This window comes from Ziziphus jujuba, chromosome 9 (genome assembly GCF_031755915.1).
Source record: "Ziziphus jujuba cultivar Dongzao chromosome 9, ASM3175591v1".
In the NCBI taxonomy this organism is placed as follows: domain Eukaryota; kingdom Viridiplantae; phylum Streptophyta; class Magnoliopsida; order Rosales; family Rhamnaceae; genus Ziziphus; species Ziziphus jujuba.
The window spans coordinates 27,675,900-27,702,949 of record NC_083387.1 but is presented as its reverse complement, the minus strand read 5'-3'; positions in this window follow the sequence as shown (position 1 = coordinate 27,702,949).

Genomic DNA, 27,050 nt, shown 5'->3' with positions numbered 1-27,050 from the left:
TAATGCAACTTGCCTGAGGGCTATCTCACATGCCCAGAGGCTACCACTTGTCCGAGAACTATTATACTTGCCCGATGGCTATCTTTCTTGCCGGTAGGCTATGATACTTGTCCGGAGGTACCATATGGTAGTAATACTAATAAAAAAAAAACAATAACAAAATTAAGATTAAAGACCTCATAATAATGTTAACAAAAATAAAAATCAATAATAACAACTATAATTATAATAATGATAATAATAGAAACTGGAATTACAATAAAAATAATCATTCTAAATAATAATAACAATCCCGATAACAGTGAGAATAATGATTAAATAAATAGTTAAATACAATTAATAGTAATAAGAATATAATAACATCGATTAAGAATATTAGTAAGAAATTAAATCACAAATAGATAACATAACATAAATTTGTAAAATCATATCTTAGAATCCACAGCATAAAATGAACTATGCACGCTCGTAATGGAGATACGTATGATACCTTCTAACATGCTACGTGATCCATGATTACAGCTGTCGCCAGCACTCTGCTACCAATACAAACCAGGATGGTTGCCTATATTGGCCATCCGATCCCCTGGACTCATAGGCAACATGATTATGGGGCTAGCTCTACATGGACCACATTGGTTCGCCTCCTCCGTATGGTGCGGTATATGCAGTATAATATCAAACAATATAACATACAAATACATGTACGAACATAACATAAAAAAAAATACTTGATGCACCATACTATATACCAGTGGTGCCCGAAGGTACCCAGCGTCCTAAGCACCGACTGACGGAAAGTTAAAGAGAGAAACTTGCATATGGTCGCTTCGGCATCCCGATAGCACCGCTGCTTAAACCGTCATCCTGGCCATGGAGGGGGGGGGGGCTTATGGCCAATATCAAACTTGCCTGCCCTCGGTCCGATAGCAACTCACGGGAGATATTACAACTTGCATGCTTATCATAATCACATATACAGTATAGAACACCGGTACGTGTATGGGTGCATCTAAAATAAATAACCATATTTATTATTAAAATATGCAATTTTTTCCAAAATTTACCATGGGAATTATACCATTTTTCAAATTCACCATCCCACATTTTTCTTAAATAACACCAGCATAAATCCACCGATAATAATATACAAATATTTTTTTCCCAAATCATAAAATCAATTAAATAATATTCCAAGGGCATAATTATATAATTTGAAACCACCACACTTAACCCATTATTTTCCTCGAAATATTTAAAACCAAATCATGCCCAAAAATAATATTAAAATTCAAATACACTTAATTAAATGAAAACACCTTGCTCATACATAATGAATACAATTAAATCTGTAACACCCCGTCCCAAAGTACAACGAAACTTTTCCAACGTTGACAGAGGTTGACCATTGACTTTGACTTTGATCGTTGACTGAAAGGGTCAAAAGTTGACTTTTTGTTCCGGTTGAAATTCTAGGTTGACTGAGGTACCGTTACGAAGTACACGTTGGCACGGGTTCGTAGACTAGTAGCACATTGAAAACGGAGCTACGGTTTGAAAGTTATGAGCAAAACAAGTTGAGGTCCAAACTGTCCAAGGGGTGCCGGAATTGACTTTTATTCATGCAAAGTTGAGCTTTGACTCATGCATGGTTGTGAAGTACTCGTCGATATGAGTCTGTAAACTAGTGGCACATCCGATTTGGACATGTGGTTTGAAAGCTATGGACCTGTAAAGTTTTCCAAATACTGTATTATTTTAATATTATTTTTAAATGTGTAACGATGTGCCACGTGTGACTTAATAAATGTGACCATGTGTCACCATGTTGAAATGCCACATGTCAACCATGTTTAATACCAAATTATTATCTTATTGTTATTTTATGTAATAATATTATTTTTAATATTATTTAATTATTTTTAATTTATTTCTTTTTATTTCTTTTTCTTTTCTTTTTCTTTCTTTTTTTCTTTTCCCCCACATGGGTAAAAAAGAAGGGGGGGGGGGGGGGGGGGGGGGGGCCGCGGCGGGGACACGGGGGGAATTTCTTTCTCCTTCTTCTTCTTCTTCTTCTTCCTCCTTCTTCTTCCTTCTTCCTTCATTTTTCTCCCTCCCGCCGATACATCTCTCTCCCGTGTTCATCTTTCTCCGGCCACCACAAGCCTCACACACCGGCCACCGTCCAAGACCACACGCCGGCGAGCTCACCAGCCAAATTTGGCTGCCAGCCAGCCGGCGACGCGCCCAGATCGGGCCGGTGAAGTCGGCTGCAGCGAGTTGAATTTTTCTGGGGATTCTCGTTGTTTCTGGCCAGCCCAGTCCAAATTAAACCTCCTTTCCCCCTAATTTGGGTCTTCTGATCCCAAATATGGCCTCCAATTTCCAAAATTCGAAGCGGTTTGCTAGATACGAGGAGTTGAATTTCGACCGAAGCTTTCCAAGCTTTCCTCATCTCACAAGCTTTCCATAGACATATAATTTGTCAATTTTGGTTAACGTTTGTGTTAGACCCCCCGGGTACCGGGTATTATTTACCTGAATAATATATTAATTTATTTGGCTATGTGTGAATTGTGTTCTAGGAACACGTGTGCATTGTGGAATCGATCCTATGGTGGATCATGGTTTAATTGCGTGTTTCAGGTGAGTGACCCACCTTTAAAAATATTTTTGGGATAATTAATTATATTTATTTGGTGTTTAATTGATATCTGCAATTATGCTCATGTGGTGAAATTTAATTATAATTATGGAAAAATATTATTTTATACGTACGTGTATGTTTATTGGTGCTAAATGGAATTTTGGGTTATTCAGAAACCCCGATTTTTGTTATGGTGATTTAATTTTATTTATTACGCATGAGCAAGGTATTTTCAGTAATAAATCATATGTGGTTTTAATATTATTTTTGGGCATAATTGGTTTAAATATTTTGTGAAAATATTTGTTTAAATTGGTGGTTTAATTTTATAATTATGCCCGTGGAATACTATTTGTTGGACCTCATGTTACGAGAAAAATTATTTTTATTGTTATTGATAGTTTCGTACCGGGTATGTTAAAGGAAAATATGTGGGATGGTAAATTTGAAAACTGGTATATTTCCCAAATTATTTTTTTTGGAAAATTGGTACAGTAATGATTAATTTAATAATTATTTTAGACGCACTCATACAGTATTGGTGTTCCGGTGTATATGTGGTTAGCGCGCAAGTATTATGCCTCCCGTGAGTTGCCATTGGACCGAGGGCAGGCAAGTCTTATATATTGCGCATTAGCCGCACCCCCTCCTTGGCCGGGATGACGATTTCAGCAGCGGTACTTTCGGGACGCCGAAGTACCGTTTGCAAGTTTCTTTCTTTAATCTCCCGCCAGTCGGTGCTTAGGACGCTGGGTATCGGAGGGCATCACTGGTATATGGTGTGGTGTGTCAAGTATAAGTTTTCGAATAGAAATTTCAAACCCCAAAGTATTCAAAATTTATTTATTATATTTTATTACATTTATTTATATTTTGGGTATTTATTTATTGTTTATTAAATTAATTGATCTCTTGGTTTTCGGGAGGTACGAATATCGGGTTTTGTGAAAATGTTTAAAAGGGAAACATTTCCAACAGAGTGAATAGTGAGGGTTTTGAGAGAAAATATTACTTCAATTGTTTATTATTATTTTATTTATTTAATTGTTGATATTAATTAAATTCCTTTATTTGTTATATTATTAATATTAAAGGTGTTCAGTAGATAAGGTCACTCACTGAGATGATTAGCATCTCACAATTTTAAAATCCATTCCCCTAGGTCCAGGTTGGGAGACGTTGATTGTTCGGGACGAGCCCAACGTTTCGGTTCTCTGCCGAAAGTTCAAGAAGTATTTCTTCCCTTTTTCCTCTTCATCTTGGATTGCTTCCTTATCTGTCATTTTATTAATTTCACATTTATTGGTATAATGCTCTGTATACTGTATTGGACATGTAGTTATTATTTATGCACTGAGTTGCTGTTATTCTTTGAAGTGCTGTAAATTTGTGGAATCAACTTGTGGTAATGTGGGAGGAATAAGGGGACGATTATAGAAGTGTGTTTTTAGTGCAGGAAATTTGTTGTAAGTCCTACCCTTAGGGGATGTGCTGCCGGATTTTTCGTAGGAAGGTTCGGTGGTATTTCCCTGGGATCAGGGCTTGTCTAGGGTTCCGAGGAGGAATCTTGGAGGGGTCCCGACAAAATCACAATACTAAAAATCAAGAATTCCTTAATAAACCAAATTTCCATTTAGCATCAATAAACATAATAAAAATTAAATCATAATTTCATAAAATTAGTCTCTTCCACAATAATTCAATTCAACACAATTTGGCATTTTCAATATAAATAATAACTTAGTTAAATATCCAATACATAAAATTCATTCTTCAAATATTTAATTAACACAAAATATACTAAATTTAACAACCCAAAATATAAATATGAGGCAATATATATACTAAATCGACATAACTTAGCATCACAAATTTAAATAGCAGTTTCTTAAATATTAAGCACATATGATCTAATAAATTCTATATAACGAATATATTTAAATCACATTAAAATAACACATTAAAATCAAATAACAATATCTTTTAAAATTTAAAACATATATGATATACTTCAAAATTTTGAATGAGATAAAATGCATATGTATAAATGTCTTGATGCACACAAGTACATAGATATATATATTCACACACACACACATATATATCCACATATATATAATTATGTATTTTCATATAACATCACACATCTCCATATATATATATGTATATGCCCATTAACAATACATATACATATATATATATATATACATACATATATGCATCATATGTTTACCGTACATGTGTATATATATATATGTAACACCCCGACCCAAATCACATTGGAATTCGTGCACGTTGACAGAGGTTGACCGTTGACCGAGTGGGCCAAAAGTTGACTTTTTGTTGCAGTTAAAATTTCTAGTTGACCATGGTACCGTGGCGAAGTGCATGATGCCCTGAGTTCGTAGACTAGTAGCACGTCAAAAACGGAGCTACGGTTTGAAAGTTATGGGCAAAATAAGTCGATGTGCAAACAGTCCAAAAGGTGCCGGGAGTTGACTTTTTGTTGTTGTGTAATTTTGTTTTGACTCTTGTATGGTTGTAAAGTACTCGTCGATATGAGTTCATAGACTAATGGCATGCTTAAATTGGACATCTGGTTAAAAAGTTATGGATGTTTGAAGTTCGCCGGATACCGTAATATTTTGTTATATCTGGCTTAAGTGCACAGTAATGCCATGTGTCATCACCTGATTGGTCCACGTGGATGAATAGTGTCACCCACGGTGGCTTTTATTTGGCAAAAACATCGGGGAGGACAGAGAAAGAGAGAGAGAGAGAGAGAGAGACAACCGGCCGCCGAAATCGTCCAATTTTCCGGCCGACCTTTGCTACACGCGTCGGCCAGACGGGAGCGTCTTCCCATTTCCGGCCAAACCCTAAAATCTCACGACCGCCGGCCACCGCCGTTTGACCCCTTTCCGGCCATTTTCCGGCCACACGCGCCAGCCACCCCTCACCACCTCCTCATTTCCGGCCAGCCCACCAAATTTCACGGCCACCGGACCTCCGACGCGTCGGGATCGGAGCGTTTTTCGGTGAGGCGCCGAAAATCTTCAAATCCCGATCTCTCCGCCGTCCGGCCTCCATTTGCCTCACTGCCGGTTCCTTTGGAATCCTCTCCCCTCGATCTACAAAACTGCCAAAAATCTCAGCCAACGGCCACCGCCGGCGACGGTTGCCGGTGACTGCGGCGGCTCACCGAAAGTCACTGTTCCGGTGAGTACCCAATTGCACCGCCTATCCCTGTCCACTGATTCCGACCTCCTGAATCCAAATCCGGCATCCTTTAACTCCAATTCGTGACTGTTTGGGAGAATTGAGGAGTCGAATCCCGAAAGCTTTCCAACGAGATTTCGGCCACCTCGGGTCCGATCTCCGGGAAGTACGACCGAATCCGTGATCCTCATCACTCAAGCTTCGATTCGGTATATCACTCGTAATTTTTAGTTGTCGTATGTGTTCGCTCCCCAGGTACCCATTTGGGAGTTACTCGATTAAAATATTAATATATTTGGTTGGTGTACTGTGGATATTTTAGGTGCGCGTGCGAGTAGTGGAGTTGATCCTGCGGAGGATCTTAGCTGATATACGCGCTTAAGGTGAATGACCCACCTTTAAAAATATTTTGGGACAATTAATTACATTTAATTGGTGTTTAATTGATATTTGAATTATGCTCATGTGGTGCAATTTAATTATTATTTTATTGTGATTTAATTTTAATTATTATGCATGAGCAAGGTATTTTCAGTAATAAATCGTATGTGGTTTTAAATATTATTTTTTGGCATAATTGGTTCAAAATATTTTATGAAAATATTTGTTTAAATTGCTGGTTTAATTTTATAATTATGCCCATGGTATTTTATTTGTTGAACCTCGTATTACGAGAAGAATTATGGTTTATTGGTTATCGATGTTTTCGTACCGGGTTGTTAAATGAAAATATGTGGGATGGTAAGTGTGAAAATTTGGTATATTTCCCACGGTAATTTTGGAAAGAACGGTACGGTTGATTTAATAATTATTTTAGACGCATTCATACAGTATTGGTGTTCTGGTGTATGTATATGTGGTTTAGCGCGCAAGTATTATGTCTCCCATGAGTTGCCATTGGACCGTGGGCAGGCAAGTTTGATATTGGCCACAGCCACCCCCCTCCTTGGCCGGGATGACGATTTCAGCAGCTGTACTGTCGGGATGCCGAAGTGCCATTTGCAAGTTTCTCTCTTTAATCTCCCCGCCAGTCGGTGCTCAGGACGCTGGGTATCGGAGGGCATCACCGGTATATGGTGTGGTGCGTCAAGTGTAAATTTTTAAATAAGGTTTCAAACCCCAAAGTGTTCAAAAGTTATTTATTATATTTATTTACACTTTAATTACATTGGGGTATTTATTTATTTATTGTGTATTAAAGTGTTTGATCCCTTGGTTTTCGGGAAATACGAATATCGGGTTTTGTGAAAATGTTTTAAAAAGGGAACATTTCCAACAGAGTGATTAGTGAGAGTTTTGAGGGAAATTATTATTTCCAACTGCTATTATTTATTTACCTATTTAATTGCCGGTATTAATTAAATTCCCTTATTTGTTATTATTATTATTAAAAGTGTTCTGTAGCTAGGGTCACTCACTGAGATAATTAGCATCTCACGTCTTTAAATTCTGTTCCCTTAGGTGCAAGAGGTGGTAGACGTTCTTCCGGGGCGAACCAATTCTCTGCCGCTATCGTGTCTCGAGAAGTACTTTTGTACTCGTCCATTTCAGTTGTAATATTTCTTTCATCTTTGTTCTATTTTCTATTGAATAGCACTTCATGAAGCTCTGTATACTATTTTGGACACTTATGTTTTAATTATACACTGGATTGCTGTTATTGTTGTGAAGTGCTGTAAATTTGTGGTATTAATTTGTAGTTTTGTGGGAGAAATAAGGGGATGATTATAGAAGTGCGTTTTCAGTGCAGGAAGTTTTTTGGTAAGTCCTGCCCTTAGGGGAGGTGCTGCCGAATTTTCTGTTGGAAGGTTCAGTGGTATTTCCATGGGATCAGGGCTTGTCTAGGGTTCAGGGGGAGGAATTCTGAACGGGTCCTGACATATATATATATATATATATCAATCTATACACATGCTAACTATAATTTTTGTATAATAATCCCAATCAACATAACAAGTAAACTCACAAAATCTATAACAATCCTTTTACACCTTCTGCTTAATATTATCAACATTATCCACTCTAATTTGATAGAAAACAAGATGAACCCGTATGGCCTAAACTCCAATTTGGGATTTTTCAATATTTTGACAATTAATTCAAATTAACCATTCCTTTGGCCTTTAACAACCATTAAGAAACCAAATGTAATGGCAATTGGCTAATAACTTGTCCAATCTCTATCCAATTTCAACATAAACACAACCTAACTCCATTAATGGCAACTTCCTAATTACTCAATTATAATTCACATTCTAGCTACCAATTTGAAGCTTATGATGAGAACATCAAGAAAATACCTTCTGGAGGTCATCGGAATCCTGCCATGAAGTTGCTGCCGAAACGGGTCTCTTGTCATATCTCACGAATGAGCCAGATTTGAGCTAATCCAAGCTTGGAAACAGATTCAGGGGGCCTAAATTCATGGGAAAGGACCAGTCACGCTGTCGGTAGCCACCGGAAAACTGGTCAACAGGGAAGATGCCGGCCGTCGGTGTTAGGCTCAGATCCCAGCGCGTCCATTGGCCAACCGGCCGGAGAATCGACGGCTGAGCTCGCCTGGCCGTGGGCCGTCCTGTCGCCTGGCGCATGTGGCAGTTCGATGGCCGGAAGAAAAACACAGACCGAGAGAAAGGGACTCGTCGGGGGGAAGAAGAAGAAGGAGAAGAAGAAGAAGAAAAAAGAAATCCCCCGTGCCCCTCCCTTTTTTTCCCACGTGGGGAGAAGAAAAGAAAAAGAAAAAAGAAAAAGAAAATAATAAACAATTATATAAAATAATATTAAAATGTATAGAATACTAATAAAATAATATGGTATTTAATCATGGTTGACATGTGGCATCTCACCGTTGTGACACATGGCACCTTTTATTAAGTAACACGTGGCACACTGTTCACATATTCAAAAATAATATTAAAATAATACTGTATTTGAAAAACTCTACAGGTCCATAACTTTCAAACTACATATCCAAATCGGATGTCCCGCTAGTCTATGAACTCGTATCGACGAGTACTTCACAACCATGCTTGAGTCAAGGTTTAATTTTGCATGAACAAAAAGTCAACTCCGGCACCCCTTGGACAGTTTGGACAGTTCAAACCGTAGCTCCGTTTTCAACGTGGTACTAGTCTATGAACTCGTGACAAAGTGTACTTTTTAATGGTACCTTGGTCAATGTAAAACTTTATCAGGAGCAAAAAGTCAACATTTAACCCCTTCTCGGTCAACGACGATCAAATTTGAGAAATTTCCGGTGTACTTCGAGACTGGGTGTTACATAATTATTGCTGACATGTGGCATTCTCTTGTCGTGACACATGGTACTTTTTATAATATTACACATGGTGTTTCTGTTCACACACACTAATAAATCGATGAATAGTAACAACTGTCTCGGAAAAACTTCACACGTCCGTAACTTTCAAACCACATGTCTAAATCAAGCGTGCCGTTAGTATACGAACTAGTATCGACGAGTAATTCACAACCATATATGAGTCAAAACTCAATTTTTCAAGGATAAAAAGTCAACTTCGACACTCTCGGACAGTTCGGACCTCAATTTGTTTTACTCGTAACTTTCAACTGTAGCTCCGTTTTCAATGTGCTACTAGTCTATGGACTCAGATCGATGTGAAATTTGCAATGGTGCCTTGGTCAGTGCACAATTCCCTTTGAAGCAAAAAGTCAACATTTTGACCCACTTGGTCAACCCTCGGTCAACGTGAAAATTTTCAACGTATTTTGGGACGGGGTGTTACATTCCGCATGCGATATTATCTATATATGATTGTCATACATCATAGTGTAACAATCCAGACCACCCGCATGCGATATTGTCCTCTTTGGGCTTGGAGAATCCTCTTACAACCCAGTCCTCAAGGTTTTAAAAGGTCTCGCAAGGGAAAAGTATACACACCCACTTATAATGAGTGTTTCGTTCTCCTTTCCAACCGATGTGAGACTTCACAATCGATCTGGATACTGGCTCTGATACCAACTTTAACAGTCCAGACCACCCGTATGCGATATTGTCCTCTTTGGGCCTGGGGAATTCTCCTACAACCCAGCCCTCAAGGTTTTAAAAGGCTTCGTAAGGGAAAAGTATTCATACCCACTTATAAGGAGTGTTTCGTTCTCATTTCCAACCAATGTGGGACTTCACAATAGCATAATGTATCCATTATATATAATACCTTCTCTATGGTAAGAGGACCAGTTGATCAAAATAAAAAAATAATAACAAAAAATAAAAAAAAAAAATTGGTGGGAGCAATCCTGTTTTTAATTAAAGTTAAGTTCCTTTAAAAAATAAATAAATTTAAAGTTAATATGAGAAGGTCTATGAAATGGAAAGTTTCAAGAAAATGAGCATTTAAAAGAAATTATTCCGCTTAAAGGAATTGAATAAAAACTAATTCTAGAGCACAAAATACTTATCAAAAACTAATTATTATTTTATATGTTTATATTTAAATAAATTTATCATTTAAGGACTAGCTTAATTCATGTTTAAATTATATTAATTTATTAACTAATAAAATAATAAAATATCACCTTGTCATGTTCTTTTAATTAATGTATTAGTAAACTTTTGGTACCCTTCAATAACTACCAGAAAATGGAATATGTGTGTAACAAAGGGAAAATGATCTTATTTCCACGAAAAAAGAAAAAAAAAAAAGCGAAGGAACCGCCGTTTTGACCTACTTATGTATGACACTTAGAATACTCTTAAAACTTAAAATAATATATTGAGTTTATAAACCTATATTGCATGTATGATCCAACAAATTGTAATTGAATTGTATTCATAAATCTAATCTAATGGTAAAGGTATTGAAAATACATTTTTAGATCCCAGTTTGACTAATACCTTGATAAATTTTTCATTTAATTTAAAATATATTGTAATATTTGTATTAAAAAATAATTATAATTAATTTGCACACGCAATTTAATTAATTTATTGGAGGAAGGTCCCAAGGTGTTTTTCTCTGTACTGCTTATTTTCCCTTGTTAGGTAGAAATTTTGTAGATTAAATTAACTTTGGTACTCTATTTGATAATGTCTTGGAAATTTCTGTTTTGTAGCCGTTAACGATGAACACTAAGGGGACCCCCTTTTTTTTTTTTTTTGATATAAATTTTATAGATTAAATTAACTTGGTAACTATTTAAGTAGTCTGTAAAATGCTAAAGATTTAAGACCAAAATTTTCAAATGTCATGTCAGTTCCTATGTTGTGCCCGTGGCCATGAACACTATTAGAATTCTTTGCTGAGATGACATATATTAATTTGCTGAGATGAGTTTTTTTCACAAAGGGAGTTTCACATTTTTTGGGGCATTGTGAAAACCACACAATCCCAAATTAATTACCCTCGAAAGAAAATTTTAATTTGGAAGACTCGAAACTTGTTCTTCTAGTAGTATTGGACCCAGAAGCGCGGTAGGAATTTTTTATTTTTTAATTTAATTTAATTTTTTGATAATCGATACTTGGATAACATGGTAGTACAAGAAAGTTATTATTGAAGAGTCAAAAATTATTTTGTGTGTTACCTATATTTTATCTTATTGTGCATAATTATAAGTTATTTGGTTTGCCATGCAAATAATATAGGGATAATACGATACATCTGTTATAAATAACATCTTCTCATATGTTTAGTAGGAGGCCCGGTTTATCCAAAAAAAAAAAAAAAAAAGAAGTTTGGTAGGAGGAATCTCGTATGTTTACTTTAAGTTAAAGCTCCTTTCAATAAGGGTGAAAAAAATAAACCAAAAAAAAAAAAAAGAGTGGTGTAGGAGGGATCTCATATATTTTTAATTTAATTTAAAGCTCCTTTCAAAAAAGGGTAAAAAATAAATAAATAAATAATGTGAAAGTGAGAGTGAGCGTTATTAATTACGAGGACCACGAAAAACGGTAAGTTTTCAAAAGCAAATGTGAACCCCTTAAAAAAGGGGTCTTTCCACTTTGAAGGGATTGAATAAATTTGACTGGAAAAAGACTACATATGGACTATGCATGCAAAGAAAAGGGAAATGACCGACTCAATCATAACAAATTTGTCTTCTTTGAAAGCACAAAGAAATGAAAAGGATAAATAAATAAATTGTGCAAATAAAATTTAGCAAACTGATGTATTCCTCAATATTAAAGACACTTTAAGCAAATTAAAATAATATTAAGAATAAGATGAGAAAAACAAAAAGCAACGATAAAAATCGAAGAACTAGTAGTTGCAGAAGAGACACACTGGACGATACTATTATATATGGAACTTACAATACATAATTGTGTATTTAATTTTGGGATTTTTTTTCTCTTTGATATTGATGACGTTCATGATGAAACTTTTTTTTTTCCCCTAATATATATATATATATATATACACATATGTATGTAAAAGACCCTAAAAACCATCAAATGAAGAAAATATTTATTCGTTCACCAATTAAAAAAAAAAAGTACAGTTATTCCACATGTCGAGACATCATTCCTATTAGTAGTCCACATCGATATATTGTAGTGGTCATTAGAAGCTGACAAAGGAACTCCACATTTTCTGGACATCGGAAAACCACATTACAATCAATGAAGAATTTGGAAATTAATGTCGAAATTTTTTCTCCATTTAGTATGTTGGACTCACAAGTGCAGTAGGAAAAAACATTTTTTTTTAATATTTTTTTTAAACCAGGACACAGATAATGTGGTATCACAAATTACTAATTTATTGAATAATTAACAATTATTTTGATACAGTTTCCATGCTATTGTGCATGATTATAGATCATTTAATATTTATAATGCATATGATAATTAAAAATGACACTACATAATACAGGGTATACTTGTTATATGCAATACCTTCTTATACGGTAGGAGGGAAAGTTGATATAAGAAAATAAGGAAAAAAAATAAAAATAAAAAAAGGTTAGGTAGGAGGAACCTTATATATTTAATTGATTAAGTGAAAGTTTCCTATAACAAAAAATAATAAAGTGAAAGTCACTTTAAAAAAACATAATTATAAAAGTGAGATTTAATAGAGGATCCATGAAATGGAAATTTACCAGAACAAACCAACGACTTAGAAAAGAAGCCTTTCCACACGTTCAACAGATTATACAAGACAAGACGAATGTAACACACTTTATCTCTACTTTTACCAGCACCCGCATTTTAAAAATGCACAAAGAAAAGAAAAGAAAAAAGGTTTGTGAAAATATAATCTAACAACTGTATGTCTCAATGTATTACAGCAACTTTTTGTGGATAATAAAGAACAATTGTGAGATTCCATATCGGTTGAAAAAGGAAACAAAGCATGCTTTATAAGAGAGTGTGGATATTTTTCCCTTGAGAGACCCTTTAAAACCGTACGGGCTGGACCCAAAGTGGACAATATCTCATGCGGGTAATCTGGTTTGTTACAGTTGGTATTAGACCTTTTAAAACCGTGCAGACTGGATCCAAAGCGGACAATATCTCATGAGGATGGTGCGGACTGATGTCAGGACCCGTCCAAAATTCCTTACCGGAACCCTAGACAAGCCCTGATCCCAGGGAAATCCTACTGGATTTTCTAATGGAAAATCCGACAGAACCTCCCCTAAGGGTTGGACTTACCACAAACTTCCTGCACTGAAAACACACTTCTATATTCATCCCCTTATTCCTCCCACAATACTACAAATTGATTCCACAAATTTACAGCACTTCACATGAATAACAGCAATCCAGTGCATAATTAATACATAAATGTCCAGGACAGTATACAGAGCTTCATGAAATGCTATTAAGCATAGAATACAACAGGGATGAAAGAAATATTACAATGGAAGTAAACGAAGACAAAAGTAACTTCTCAAACTACGATAGCGGCGGAGATTTGGTTCGCTCAGGAAGAACGTCCACCATCCCTTGCACCTAAGGGAACAAAATTTAAAAACGTGAGATGCTAATCATCTCAGTGAGTGACCCTATCTACTGAACACTTTTAATATTAATAATATAGCACATAAAGGAATTTAATTAATACCGACAATTAAATAGATAAATAAATAATACACAATTGAACATAATATTTTCTCTCAAAACCCTCATTATTCACTCCGTTGGAAATGTTCCCTTTTTAAAACATTTTCACAAAACCCGATATTCGTAATTCCCAAAAAACCAAGGGATCAATTAATTTAATAAACAATAGATAAATACCCCAAATATAAATAAAATGTAATAAAATATAATGAATAATTTTTTTAACACTTTGGGGTTTGAAATTTCTATCCGAAAATTTATACTTGACGCACCACACCATATACCAGTGATGCCCTCCGATACCCAACGTCCCGAGCACCGACTGGCGGGGAGATTAAAGAGAGAAACTTGCATACGGCACTTCGGCGTCCCGACAGTACCGCTGCTGAAACCGTCATCCCAGCCACGGAGGGGGGCGTCTATGTGCACTATATAAAACTTGTCTGCCCTCGGTCCAATGGCAATGCACGGGAGACATAATAACTTGCGCGCTAACCACATATACATCAGAACACCAATACTGTATGAGTGCGTCTAAAATAATTATTAAATTAATTATTACCGTACCGATTTTTCAAAATCACCGTGGGAAATATATCAATTTTCAAAATTACCATCCCACATTTTCTTTTAACATACCCGGTACAAAACCATCGATAACGATATAAAAATAATTTTTCTTATAACACGAGGTTCAACAAATAATATTTCACAGGCATAATTATGAAATTTAAACCACCAATTAAACAAATATTTTCCTTAAAATATTTAAACCAATTATGCCCACAAAATAATATTAAAAAGCCAAATTCAATTAATTAACGAAAATATTTTGCTCATGTGTAATAAATACCATTATATCACAATAATAAAAATCGAGGTTTTTGAATAACCCAAAATTTCGTTTAGCACCAACAAACATATACGTACTTATAAAATAATAATTTTCCACAATTATGATTAAATTGCACCACATGAGCATAATTTCAAATATCAATTAAAAACCAATTAAATATAATTAATTATCCCAAAATATATTTTTTTTTAAAGGTGGTCACTCACCTTAAGCACCTATATCAACCAAGATCCTCCACAAGATCAACTTCACTACCCCCACGTGCACCTAAAACATCCACAGTACACCAAACCAAATATATTAATATTTTAATCGGGTAACACCCAAATGGGTACCAGGGGAGCGAACACAAACGACAACCAAAAATTACGAGTAATATACCGAATCGAAGCTTGAGTGACGAGGATCACGGATCCAGTCTTACTTCCCGGAGATCGGACCCGAGGTGGCGGGAATCTCGCCGGAAAGCTTCCAGGATTCAACTCTTCAATTCTCCCAAACCGTCGCGAATTGGAGGAAAAGGACGCCGGATTTGGATTCAGGGGGTCGGAATTAGTGGAGAGGGATCGGAGACGGGACTGGGTACTCTCCGAAACAGGGAGTTCTCCAGCGAACTGTCATGGTCACCGGCAACCGTCGCTGCCGGCGAGGCGTGCTGTAACACCCCGTCCCAAAGTACAACGGAAATTTTCCAACTTTGACCGAGGTTGTCTGTTGACTTTGACCGTTGACCGAAGGGCTCAAAAGTTTACTTTTTGACTCGGATGGAATTCTAGGTTGACTGAGATACCGTTACGAAGTACACGTTGGCACGAGTTTGTAGACTAGTAGCACGTTGAAAACGGAGCTACGGTTTGAAAGTTATGAGCAAAACAAGTTGAGGTCCAAACTGTCCAAGGGTGCCAGAGTTGACTTTTTATTCATGCAAAGTTGAGCTTTGACTCATGCATGGTTGTAAAGTGCTCGACGATACGTAGACTAGCGGCATGTCCGATTTGGACATGTGGTTTGAAAGTTATTGCCCTGTAAAGTTTTTTAAATACTGTATTATTTTAATATAATTTTTTTAAACGTGTAACGATATGCCACGTGTGACTTAATAAATGTGACCATGTGTCATCATGTTGAGATGCCACATGTCAACCATGCTTAATACCCTATTATTTTATTATAGTTATTTTATATAATAATATTATTTTTAATATTATTTAATTATTTTTAATTTATTTTCTTTTTCCTTTCTTTTTCTGTTCTTTTTTTTTTCTTTTTTTCTTTTCCCCACGTGGAAAAAATGCCCAACCCACCCCGAGCCTCTTCTTCCTTCTTCTTTCCTCTTCCTTTCCTTTCCTTTCTCACTCTCGGCCTCACCGTTTTTGTTCTCACCGACCACCGAAAGGATCCACGCGTCGGCTAACGTGAAAGCCCGCAGCTGGGCGACACCGGCAGCCAAATCTCCCGCCGAATGGCCAGCGGACGCGCCGGGATCGGCCTCCAACGCCGGCGGCCGGTGTGTCGCTGGTTTGCCGGTTTTCCGGCAGCCACCGGTCGTGCAACGGGTCCTTTCCTACTAATTTTGACCCTCTGATTTTGATTCTGAGCTCCAGTTAACTCAATTCCTGTCGATTTACAAGATACGAAGGGATCAAGACCGGCCGAAGCTTTCCGGCCAAATTCTGGCCACCGCCGATCGAATTGAGCTCAATGGAGGTCAGTAATGTGATCCTCATCTCACAAGCTTTCCATAGACATATAATTTGTCAATTTTGGTTAACGTTTGTGTTAGACCCCCCGGGTACCAGGTATTATTTATCCGAATAAAATATTAATTTATTTGACTGTGTGTGAATTGTGTTCTAGGAGCACGGGTGAGTTGCGGAATTGATCCCATGGAGGATCTTAGGTTAATTGCGTGCTCCAGGTGAGTGACCCACCTTCAAATTAATTTCGAAAATTAAATTTGTGAATATTTTGTGTGAATTGAATATTTGAAATTTATATTCTATGTGTCAAATATTTAGTGGATTTATATGTGGAAATTTTGATGCCCATATTTGAATAAATTAAATCATATTTTGATTTTTGACAAATTATGGAAATTTGGATTTTATGGAAATTTGATATATAAAGGCATTGTGATCTTGATATTAATTGATTTATTGTGGAAATTATTGGTGGATTTATTTTGATTAAAGAAAATATGCATTATATAAATTTATGCAATGTGGAAATTATTTTATGGTATTGAGGATTGTGGAATTCAATTATATATGAAATTCTTGTGGTTTTAATATTATTTGTGGGCATGATTTGATTTTTAAATATTTTAAGAAAAATATTTGTTTAAGTTGGTGGTTTCAATTTTTATAATTATGCCCATGGAACAGTATGTGATTTAATTTATTATATTTCAGAAATATTTTATGCCATTGGAAAATTTGAATATTTAAATTGGTGGAATTGAGAGCTGGTGGATTTGAAAATTACGGTATTTATGCGATGAATTTATGACGATGATTATAAAGGAATTGTGGAAAATTTACGGGTTTAATTGGATGGAATAAACCCGGTATGTTTATGGAAAATTTGAGATTTTGAGATGTATTAATTTATGATTTTTAGATGCACCATACACGTACTGGTGTTTTGATATATGGATGTGATTAATGCGCACATGGATGTGATTAGCGCATAGGTGGGTGTGAGTAGCGCGCAGGTGATTTATGGGGTTGTCCTATGTTTGCCATCGGATGAGGGTAGGCTGCCCCTCCATGGTCGGGACACTTGTTTGCAGCGGCGCAGTAGGACGCCACGCGACCGTATGCCGGTTTTTCTCTATAACCTCCTGTCTGGCGGTACCTTGGGATGCTGGGTACTGTTGGCGTCACTGGTATATAGTGAGTGCATCAAGTAATTTTCAGAACTGAGATTTTAAAATAAATATTTTGAAATTGTATTGGAATTAAGAATATAATTAATACTGTTTTTATTATTTATTTGAATGGGGATTTTAAATTGATTTAATTTTCCCTTTACTTAATTATTCAATAAATTAATTTCTTTTAATTATAAATTTTGGATGCTTGACTTATTATATTTTATTTGATATTTAGTTGAATAAATTGATGTCTTGGTTTTCGGGGAATACGAATAAAGGGTTTTGTGAAAATGTTTTAAAAGGGGAACTTTTCCAACCAAGAGAATTGTGAGGGTTTTGAGAGAAAATATTATTTCCAATTAATTATTATTTATCTACTTAATTATCGTGGTATTATAATTGTACAGTAGATAAGATCACTCACTGAGATGATTAGCATCTCATATTTTTAAATTTCGTTCCTCTACGTACCAGGTTTGTCGGTATTCATCCGAAGCGGACTTGATCTTCATCGCTGTCTTAGTTCGAAAAGTACATTTGTCTTCATTTATTACAATTGTAATATTTCTTTCATCTTTGTTGTATTCTATGCTTAATAGTACTTCATGAAGCTCTGTATACTATCTCGGACATTTATGTATTAATTATGCACTGGGTTACTGTTATTCATTTGGAGTGTTGTAAATTTGTGGAATCAACTTGTAGTATTGTGGGAGGAATAAAGGGATAAATATAGAAGTGTGTTTTCAGTGCAGGAAATTTGTGGTAAGTCCAACCCTTAGGGGAGGTTCTACCGGATTTTCCATTGGAGGGTCCGGTAGGGTTTCCCTTGGATCAGGGCTTGTCTAGGGTTCCGGTGAGGAATTTTGGACGGGTCTTGACACGTGCAGTGGCTGATGGCCTTGATTTTTGGAGGTTTTGTAGCTTGAAGGGAGAGGGTTCCAACGGTACCGGCGGTGACAAGAACGGAGGCCGGAATGTGGAGATCTCGGCGGTTGAAGGATTCGGCGCCGTCGCCGATCGGTTGGCCGTGAGATTTTTGGGTTCGGCCGGGAATGAGGAGGCGCTCCCGTCTGGCCGGCGCGTGTAGCAAGAATCGGCCGAAAAATTTGACAACTTCGGTGGCCGGCGATTTTCTCTCTCCCTCTCTCTCTTTCTCTCTCCTCCCCCGTCATTTTTGCCAGATAAAAGCCACCGTGGGTGACACTGTTCACCCACGTGGACCAATCAGGTGTCGACATGTGGCGTCACTGTGCACTTAAGCCAGATATAATAAAATATTATGGTATCCGGCAAACTTCACACGTCCATAACTTTTTAACCAGATATCCAATTTAAGCGTGCTACTAGTCTACGAACTTGTATCAACGAGTACTTTACAACCATACAAAAATCAAAACAAAATTATACAACTATAAAAAGTCAACTCCGGCACCTTTTGGACAATTTGCACCTCGACTTGTTTTACCCATAACTTTCAAACCGTAGCTCCGTTTTCAACGTGCTACTAGTCTACGAACTCGGGGCATCATGCACTTCGCCACGGTACCACGGTCAACTAGAAATTTCAACTGGAACAAAAAGTCAACTTTTAACCCACTCGATCAACAGTCAACCTCGGTCAACGTGCATAATGATGTGATTCTGCCCGAGCCCGCTCAATCGATAACCCGCTGGGGTGCTGACTCGACACGGATGAAGACTAGGCCAATCACAAGAGCTCAAATTAAGAGATTTAAGGACAACCTGGGATTACTTATACAGGGGGTAATCAATCTCAACAGAGCTTGTCCATACTTGAAGATACAAAGCGTATTCTAAACATCCAAGCGGTGGAAGCCGATACGGACCTGGGTGACGGTTTTGGTACATTTTTGGAGTTCGGGAAGCATGAAATGGTTCCAATGCTTTATGGGTTCAATACATATGCCTAGGAGGTCATGGAATCAAGTTAAAGCAGCCCCAAATGCAATCAAAAAGGGCTTGTACGGACAACATCAACAATTTGACCGAATTTGTTGTATTGCTTGCTGGCTTTATTGTATTTTACTGTATTAGCCTTTTCTTATTTTTCCAAGCATGGGCAACGTGTGGGACTTCATATTCAGCTTATTTGGCATCCTAAAAAGCATCTAGAAGCTGATTTGAAGCTCAAAGAGGTCAAAGATTGATCAAAGTCAACTTAATCAAAAGGCTAGCATTTTTAGTTTCCTAATTTGTTTTTACTTTTTGTTTTAGGAAACTACCATTACTTTTTGGCTTTTATTTATTTATTTTCTGGACAAATAACTTTAGGAAGGTTTTTATTTTATTCTTTCCATTGTAAAATAATTAATTCCTAATTTAATATAAATGAATTAATTAATCAAACTTAGATTAGGAAAGGAAGTATAGTTTCGGCCAACTAGGTTTCTTTATGTGTGGTGGCCGGTTTTTCTTTATTTTTAGGGTTTTATTTCATGGCTTTGTAGCCTATTTAAAGGCTTATTTTTCAATATGAATACAACTTTGATTTGATTAAGAAAATACTTGTGAGATTAATTATCTCTTTGTTCTTTGAGAACACCTAAAACACCATTAGAGAATTGGTTGTTTTAGCTTGACTTATCAATAGGTTTTCCATCCCCTATTGTGGCGTCTACATTATACCAAGGTTTCTAACCATAGGTTGGTTAGGGGTTGAGGTCAATTCCATTAGAACTTTAACTTAATTAAGATCCAGGCTAATATAATACGGGTTTAGGAGCAGGTCGTCCTAGGTTCGTATCGTTTGGTATCAGAGTTAAGTTTTGTTCAGGTTTGATCTATCTTTATTTGCTTTATTTGTTTTTGTATTATTCTGCAATTTTAGCATTAGGTTAAGATTGCATCCATCCCATACACGTTCTGCATCATTAAAATAAATAAAAAAAGATAAATTCATTCCTAGTTGAATTAGGATTTCCTAGTTTTACCGTACTTTTTGTTTCCTAGTTTGTTGGTTGTTTTTCATCATTGTTCTTGTTGATTTTGGTTTTTGTTGATTTTTCTTTGCTGTTTTAGTCTTAAATATTTGCATTCATATATTCAAAAAAAAAAAAAGTTTGCGGCAACATTTAGAAAAAAAAAAAAGAAAAAAAACTGCACATTTGTGTTTATTTGGAGGTCACGGGTTTGGTGTTTGTTTTGGAGTTGGAATTGCAATTTTGGTAATTATCCTTACTACTGCAGTTGTTTATGTTCTATGAGTGAAAAAAAAAAAAAGAAGAGGTAAAGCCGAATAAAAAAATAAAAATAAAAAAGAGAAAAATATTTTGGTTTGTTGGAGTTTGATTTGTTTGCTGGAAATTTGTTGGAGCTGCTGATTTTTTGCTTATTTATTCAATATTTGAGTTTCTGGGGAATTAACTTTGCTGCTGGATATTTGGATTTTGGGTGCTTAAATTATTTGGATTAAAATTAGTTAAAGGATTTGATACAAAACTTGAATTACAAGAACAACAACCAACACTATTCCATATTTTTGTTCAATTTGATTCTTGTTCGTATTTGAATTTCTTTTTCTGGAATTTTATTCTTAAATTCATAATCTACTACCATCTGGTGCAGTTTTCAAAAATTCCAATGTTTTCCCATTATTTTGTGTTTTCTTGCCTAGAAAGCCGAAAAAAATTAGGATTTGTTGGATTCTTTCTATATTGCCTACTTTTTGCTTCTGTTTTGTTGATAAGTTTAATTAAAACATACTAGTGATCTAATTGCTGTTTGTGGGTGTTTTAATTAGAACTTTGAGATAATTCATTGAGTGGAAAAAGGCAAGAGTGTGTGAGCTTAAAAGAGGGTAAAAAACCGAAACAAGTGTGCAAACTCGAGTGTCGAGTCCTCATTTGAATGAAACACGTAAGGGAGTGAAAGTGTAAGGTCCTATTTTATTTTTATTGCATTATTATACTAACATGACAAAATCAAGAATGAGGAGAGGAGAGCCACCCTTGAGGATCAATGAGGAGGAGTCCGTAGCATTCCATGGCGATGCCCGAGCTACCGGGAGAGGAGACCAAGTGGACATGAGAGCTGTTTTGGAGTCAATACAGCGGGTTAGTGCTCAAGTTGAGCATGTGAATCAAAGGATGGTAAGGCTAGAAGTTTCCGAAGGAATTCCGAACACAAGAAATAGGCAAGAATTCCATGGAGGACGAGGTCGAGGACGAGGAGGTCGCGACAGACCGAGAGAGGAACTTGATGAGGAGCCATTCGGTGGAGACTTTAAGGAAGGTATGGATGAAACTTTTGCTGTCCAAGATAGAGCTGGCTGTGGAAGATATAGGAGGGAAGAAACAGATGACAATCTTAGCAATATCAAGATCAACATCCCACCATTCATGGGAAAAAGTGACCCCGAAGCATATTTGGAGTGGGAAGAAAAGATGGAGATGATATTTGACCGCCATAATTATTCAGAGGCTAAGAAGGTGAAATTGGCAGCAATGGAGTTTGGCCATTATACACTCCAATGGTGGACCGATAAGCAAAACACCCAAAGGAGAGTTGGTGATGACTTGATTACTACATGGCAACAAATGAAAGGAGCCATGCGGAAGCGATTCGTACCATCACATTATCATAGGTTGCTGCATCAAAGACTTCAATCTTTATCTCAAGGAACTAGGTCCATGGAGGATTATTACAAAGAGATGGAGATGCTCATGATGAGGTTAAACATGAATGAGGATAGAGAAGCAACCATGGCAAGATTTCTTGGTGGTTTGAATCGTGAGATAGCCAACCAACTAGATTTGCAACAATACTTGGAGTTGGAGGAGATGTTGCATGTTGCCATTAAGCTTGAGCACCAATTCAAGAGGAGGGGTGTAAGATCATGGTTTGGAGGTGTTTCCAACAGTGAAAGGTCCAATTCAAGTGGCTGGAGGAACAATCCCATCTATGAAAGCAAGCTAAAGTCGAAAGTCAAAGAAGAAAGTTCAAACTGGCCAAGGAAGGAGACTAGAACCAAATCTGTCCAAGCACCAAAGAATGAGGTAAAATCAGATCCTAAACCTTCTAGAACTTATGATGTTGTGTATTTTAAGTGCCAGGGAGGAGGAAAAATTGATAGCCAATGCCCGAATAGAAGAATCATGGTGTTAAAGGGCAATGACGAGGTAGAGTCGGAAAGTGAAGAAAGTGAGGATGAAGCCAAGCAAGAGGAGGAGGACTTGGAGGATGAACCCGAAACCTTGCAAGCATCCAATGCTGAATTAAACTTGCTTTCTAGGAGATTACTTGCTGCATACAAAGATGAGGATGAAATTCAACGAGAGAACATCTTCCACACCCGATGTGAAATTCAAGGTAAGATTTGTAGTATGATTATTGATAGTAGAAGTTGTACTAATGTAATAAGTAACCTTGTAGTTGATAAATTGGGCTTAAAAACAATAAAACATCCTGAACCATGTAGATTACAATGGCTTAATGATAGTGGTGAGATGAAAGTAAACAAACAAGCCAAAGTAAAATTTAGTATAGGTAGATATGAGGATGTAGTCTTATATGATATTGTACCCATGGTTGTTGGACATATACTATTAGGTAGGCCATGGCAATTTGATAAAGATGCTACTCATTTTGGTCGAGAAAATAGTATTGTTTTTAGATTTAAAGGGAAGAAGGTCAAACTGGAACCATTATCTCCTAAAGAGGTTTACAAAGACCAATTACAAATGCAACAAAGGGGAGAAGCCAAAAAGCTCAAGGAAAAAGCAAGTATGGCACCAACGGCTTCACCATTTTTTAAAGAAGGTAAGAATGAGGTTGCTGATCAAGGTAAGGTTTCTAAGACTCATATTGAGTGGAAAGATCATGGAAAAACCTAAAGAGAGGGGAAAGAAAGTGGCAAACCCGAGAGCTTGGAGAAGGAAGGGAAATCCGAAGGTTTGTGCCAATCCAAGGGGGAAAAAGAAAAAGAAAGAAAAGAAAGGTCAAATAGCAACTTTTATTTGAGTTTAGGGGATAGTAATAAGGTTATTGAGTGTAAGAAACCTTTGCTGGTCATGATTTATAAAGAAAATTATTTTAATGATCAAACTAACTTTGAAGAACTTGAATTACCAAGTTCAATGATTTCTTTTTTGAAGGAATTTGGAGACGTCTTCCCAAATGAAATTCCAAGTGGACTACCATCCAATCAAGAGGGAAAAGGTGAGCTTGTTGTCCAATGTAAGTCTTCTAATACTCAGGTTGTGTGAAAAAATTTTAATAAAACCAAGAGTGAGAAATTTGGTGCAAAAGCCAAGAGTGAGGAAGGTGAGATGGCTGTGAGTGAGAAAGGAAAAGGAAGACAAGAAAGGAAAAATATAAATTTTTATCTTAGCTTTCGTGATGTTAATAAAGTAATTATGAATAAGAAATCATTGCTGACCATGAATTTTAAAGATACTTTTTAAAGATGTCTTTATTGCATAGAACTTTATCTGCATTGTTGAGAGCTTTACTTAGTGGTAATTTGAAAATTTGGGAAATATTGTTTGCTAACTTTAAAAAGTGTAATTTTTACCATAATGACCATGTATTTCTAGAATTTTTTGTAATAGTGTTTGACCAAGGAGAATTGGTTTGGTTGCACTTACGAAAGGAAAGGTTTCCTAAACAAAGAAAGTCAAAGCTCATGCCGCCTATGGATGGACTTTTTCAAGTTTTGGAGCCAAATAACAAGAACGCCTACAAGCTTGATTTACCGGGTGAGTATAACATGAGTGTTCCATTTAATGTTGCTGATTTAACTCCTTTTTATGCAGGTGATGATCTTGATTTGAGGACAAATTCTTTTCAAGAGGAGGGGAATGATGTGATTCCGCCCGAGCCTGCTCAACCGATAACCCGCTGGGGTGCTGACTCGACACGGATGAAGACTAGGCCAATCACAAGAGCTCAAATTAAGAGATTTAAGGACAACCTGGGATTACTTATACAGGGGGTAATCAATCTCAACAGAGCTTGTCCATACTTGAAGATACAAAGCCTATTCTAAGCATCCAAGCGGTGGAAGCCAATACGGACCCGGGTGACGGTTTTGGTACATTTTTGGAGTCCGGGAAGCATGAAATGGTTCCAGTGCTTTTTGGGTTCAATACATATGCCTAATAGGTCATGGAATCAAGTTAAATCAGCCCCAAATGCAATCAAAAAGGGCTTGTACGGACAGCATCAACAATTTGACCGAATTTGCTGTATTGCTTGCTGGCTTTACTGTATTTTACTGTATTAGCCTTTTCTTATTTTTCCAAGCATGGGCAACGTGTGGGACTTCATATTCAGCTTATTTGGCATCCTAAAAAGCATCTAGAAGCTGATTTGAAGCTCAAAGAGGTCAAAAATTGATCAAAGTCAACTTGATCAAAAGGCTAGCATTTTTAGTTTCCTAATTTGTTTTTACTTTTTGTTTTAGGAAACTACCATTACTTTTTGGCTTTTATTTATTTATTTTCTGGACAAATAACTTTAGGAAGGTTTTTATTTTATTCTTTCCATTGTAAATTAATTAATTTCTAATTTAATATAAATGAATTAATTAATCAAACTTAGATTAGGAAAGGAAGTATAGTTTCGGTCAACTAGGTTTCTTTATGTGTGGTGTCCAGTTTTTCTTTATTTTTAGGATTTTATTTCATGGCTTTGTAGCCTATTTAAAGGCTTATTTGTGAATATGAATACAACTTTGATTTGATTAAGAAAATACTTGTGAGATTAATTATCTCTTTGTTCTTTGAGAACACCTAAAACACCATTAGAGAATTGGTTGTTTTAGCTTGACTTATCAATAGGTTTTCCATCCCCTATTGTGGCGTCTACATTATACCAAGGTTTCTAACCATAGGTTGGTTAGGAGTTGAGGTCAATTCCATTAGAACTTGAACTTAATTAGGATCCGGGCTAATATAATATGGGTTTAGGAGCAGGTCGTCCTAGGTTCGTATCACATAAATTCTGACATGGTTTGGGACGGGATGTTACAGCAGAGTCCAAAGAGGACAATATCTCATGAGGATGGTCTGGACTGTTACAACAATAAAGGAAAAATAAACCACTACAATAACATAAATAAATAAATAAAGAACTAGAACTAAGAAATGTTTATAAAAAACAATGAAAAAGTAACCGACCTGCCAAATTTCTTTTAATATTAATGGTAGAGGATTCGACTAGATTATTTTTAAAATAAGTTGCTATTGTAGTTTAACTTTCACATTCCAATTTAAATAACTCTTTTTTTATGTTAAGTAATATGCATGCTTTCCATTTGAGAAAAACCAACGTTGAAGCGGCAATGTATTTGAGAAGGCAGTTCATTTATAATACCCAAAAAATGTAGGAATATTGTTATCAATGCACCTCAATTCCTAATTTCTAAATTAAACTAAATTAAAGATATAAAATGCCCATGTGATAGTCATATATGCAGCACGTGATTAATCTAGGAAAGGGATGTGGAAAGTATAAGAAAGACAGACAGTTTATTGTTTATAAAAGTTTAGGGTGTAAAATACTAGATAAAAAATTTGGGATGCAAACTGCAAACTCTGATATGATTTGGAGTGCAACGGAGCCAATTGTTCTTTAAGATAAGATTTTGAAGGTATCGGAACAGAGATGGAGAGTGTAAATTCGGTCCTATCTTGTCAATGATTGTTGGGTTTTGATTATGTAACAAGAAACCAAATTTGGCAGACTTGTTGTATCCCATAAAAAACAAAAAAGTTGAAAGACTCGAATGATCAATGGATTAGTCTTTGTTGGCTTTAAATAAAGCAGTTTGTGGAAGGCTTTGGGTCATTAACAACCAATTAGTCTTGTAGAAGTTGATCATATACCACATCTTCTAATTTGAAAATATGCTTATCTTGATTGCAAGAAATTTTTAACTTTTTTATGCTTTCAGATGAAAAAGATGCAGTTGAATTGACCCATAATGGAAAAAAAGAACTTGACTTGACCCCATCATTTTGCATCTCTGCTTCCTCTCTTCTTCTCTGTTTTTTTTCTTTTATTGATTTTCACATAAACTTGTTATAGCTAAGATCGATCATCTATAAGTTGCTTCCATATGTACACATAAATTTGAGGATGCTACCAGGAAATTGTTACCATCAGATTTACAGCTAATATAGAATTGCCGATACTATAAAACAACCTGGTAGCATAATACTGTTTCAACTATATAATAAATTTTCCAAGTTAATATTTGATTTATTCAATAATTACTATGGAAATTGTGTAAAATGACAACTAACCCATGTTCACTGGAGATGAAAAATGATTGAGTTTTTTTACAAGTATAAAAAAACAATACTGAAAAGATTTATTTTGTATTAGTCCTACATCAGAAGCTCAACGGTGAATTTAGAATTTCTTTATCCAT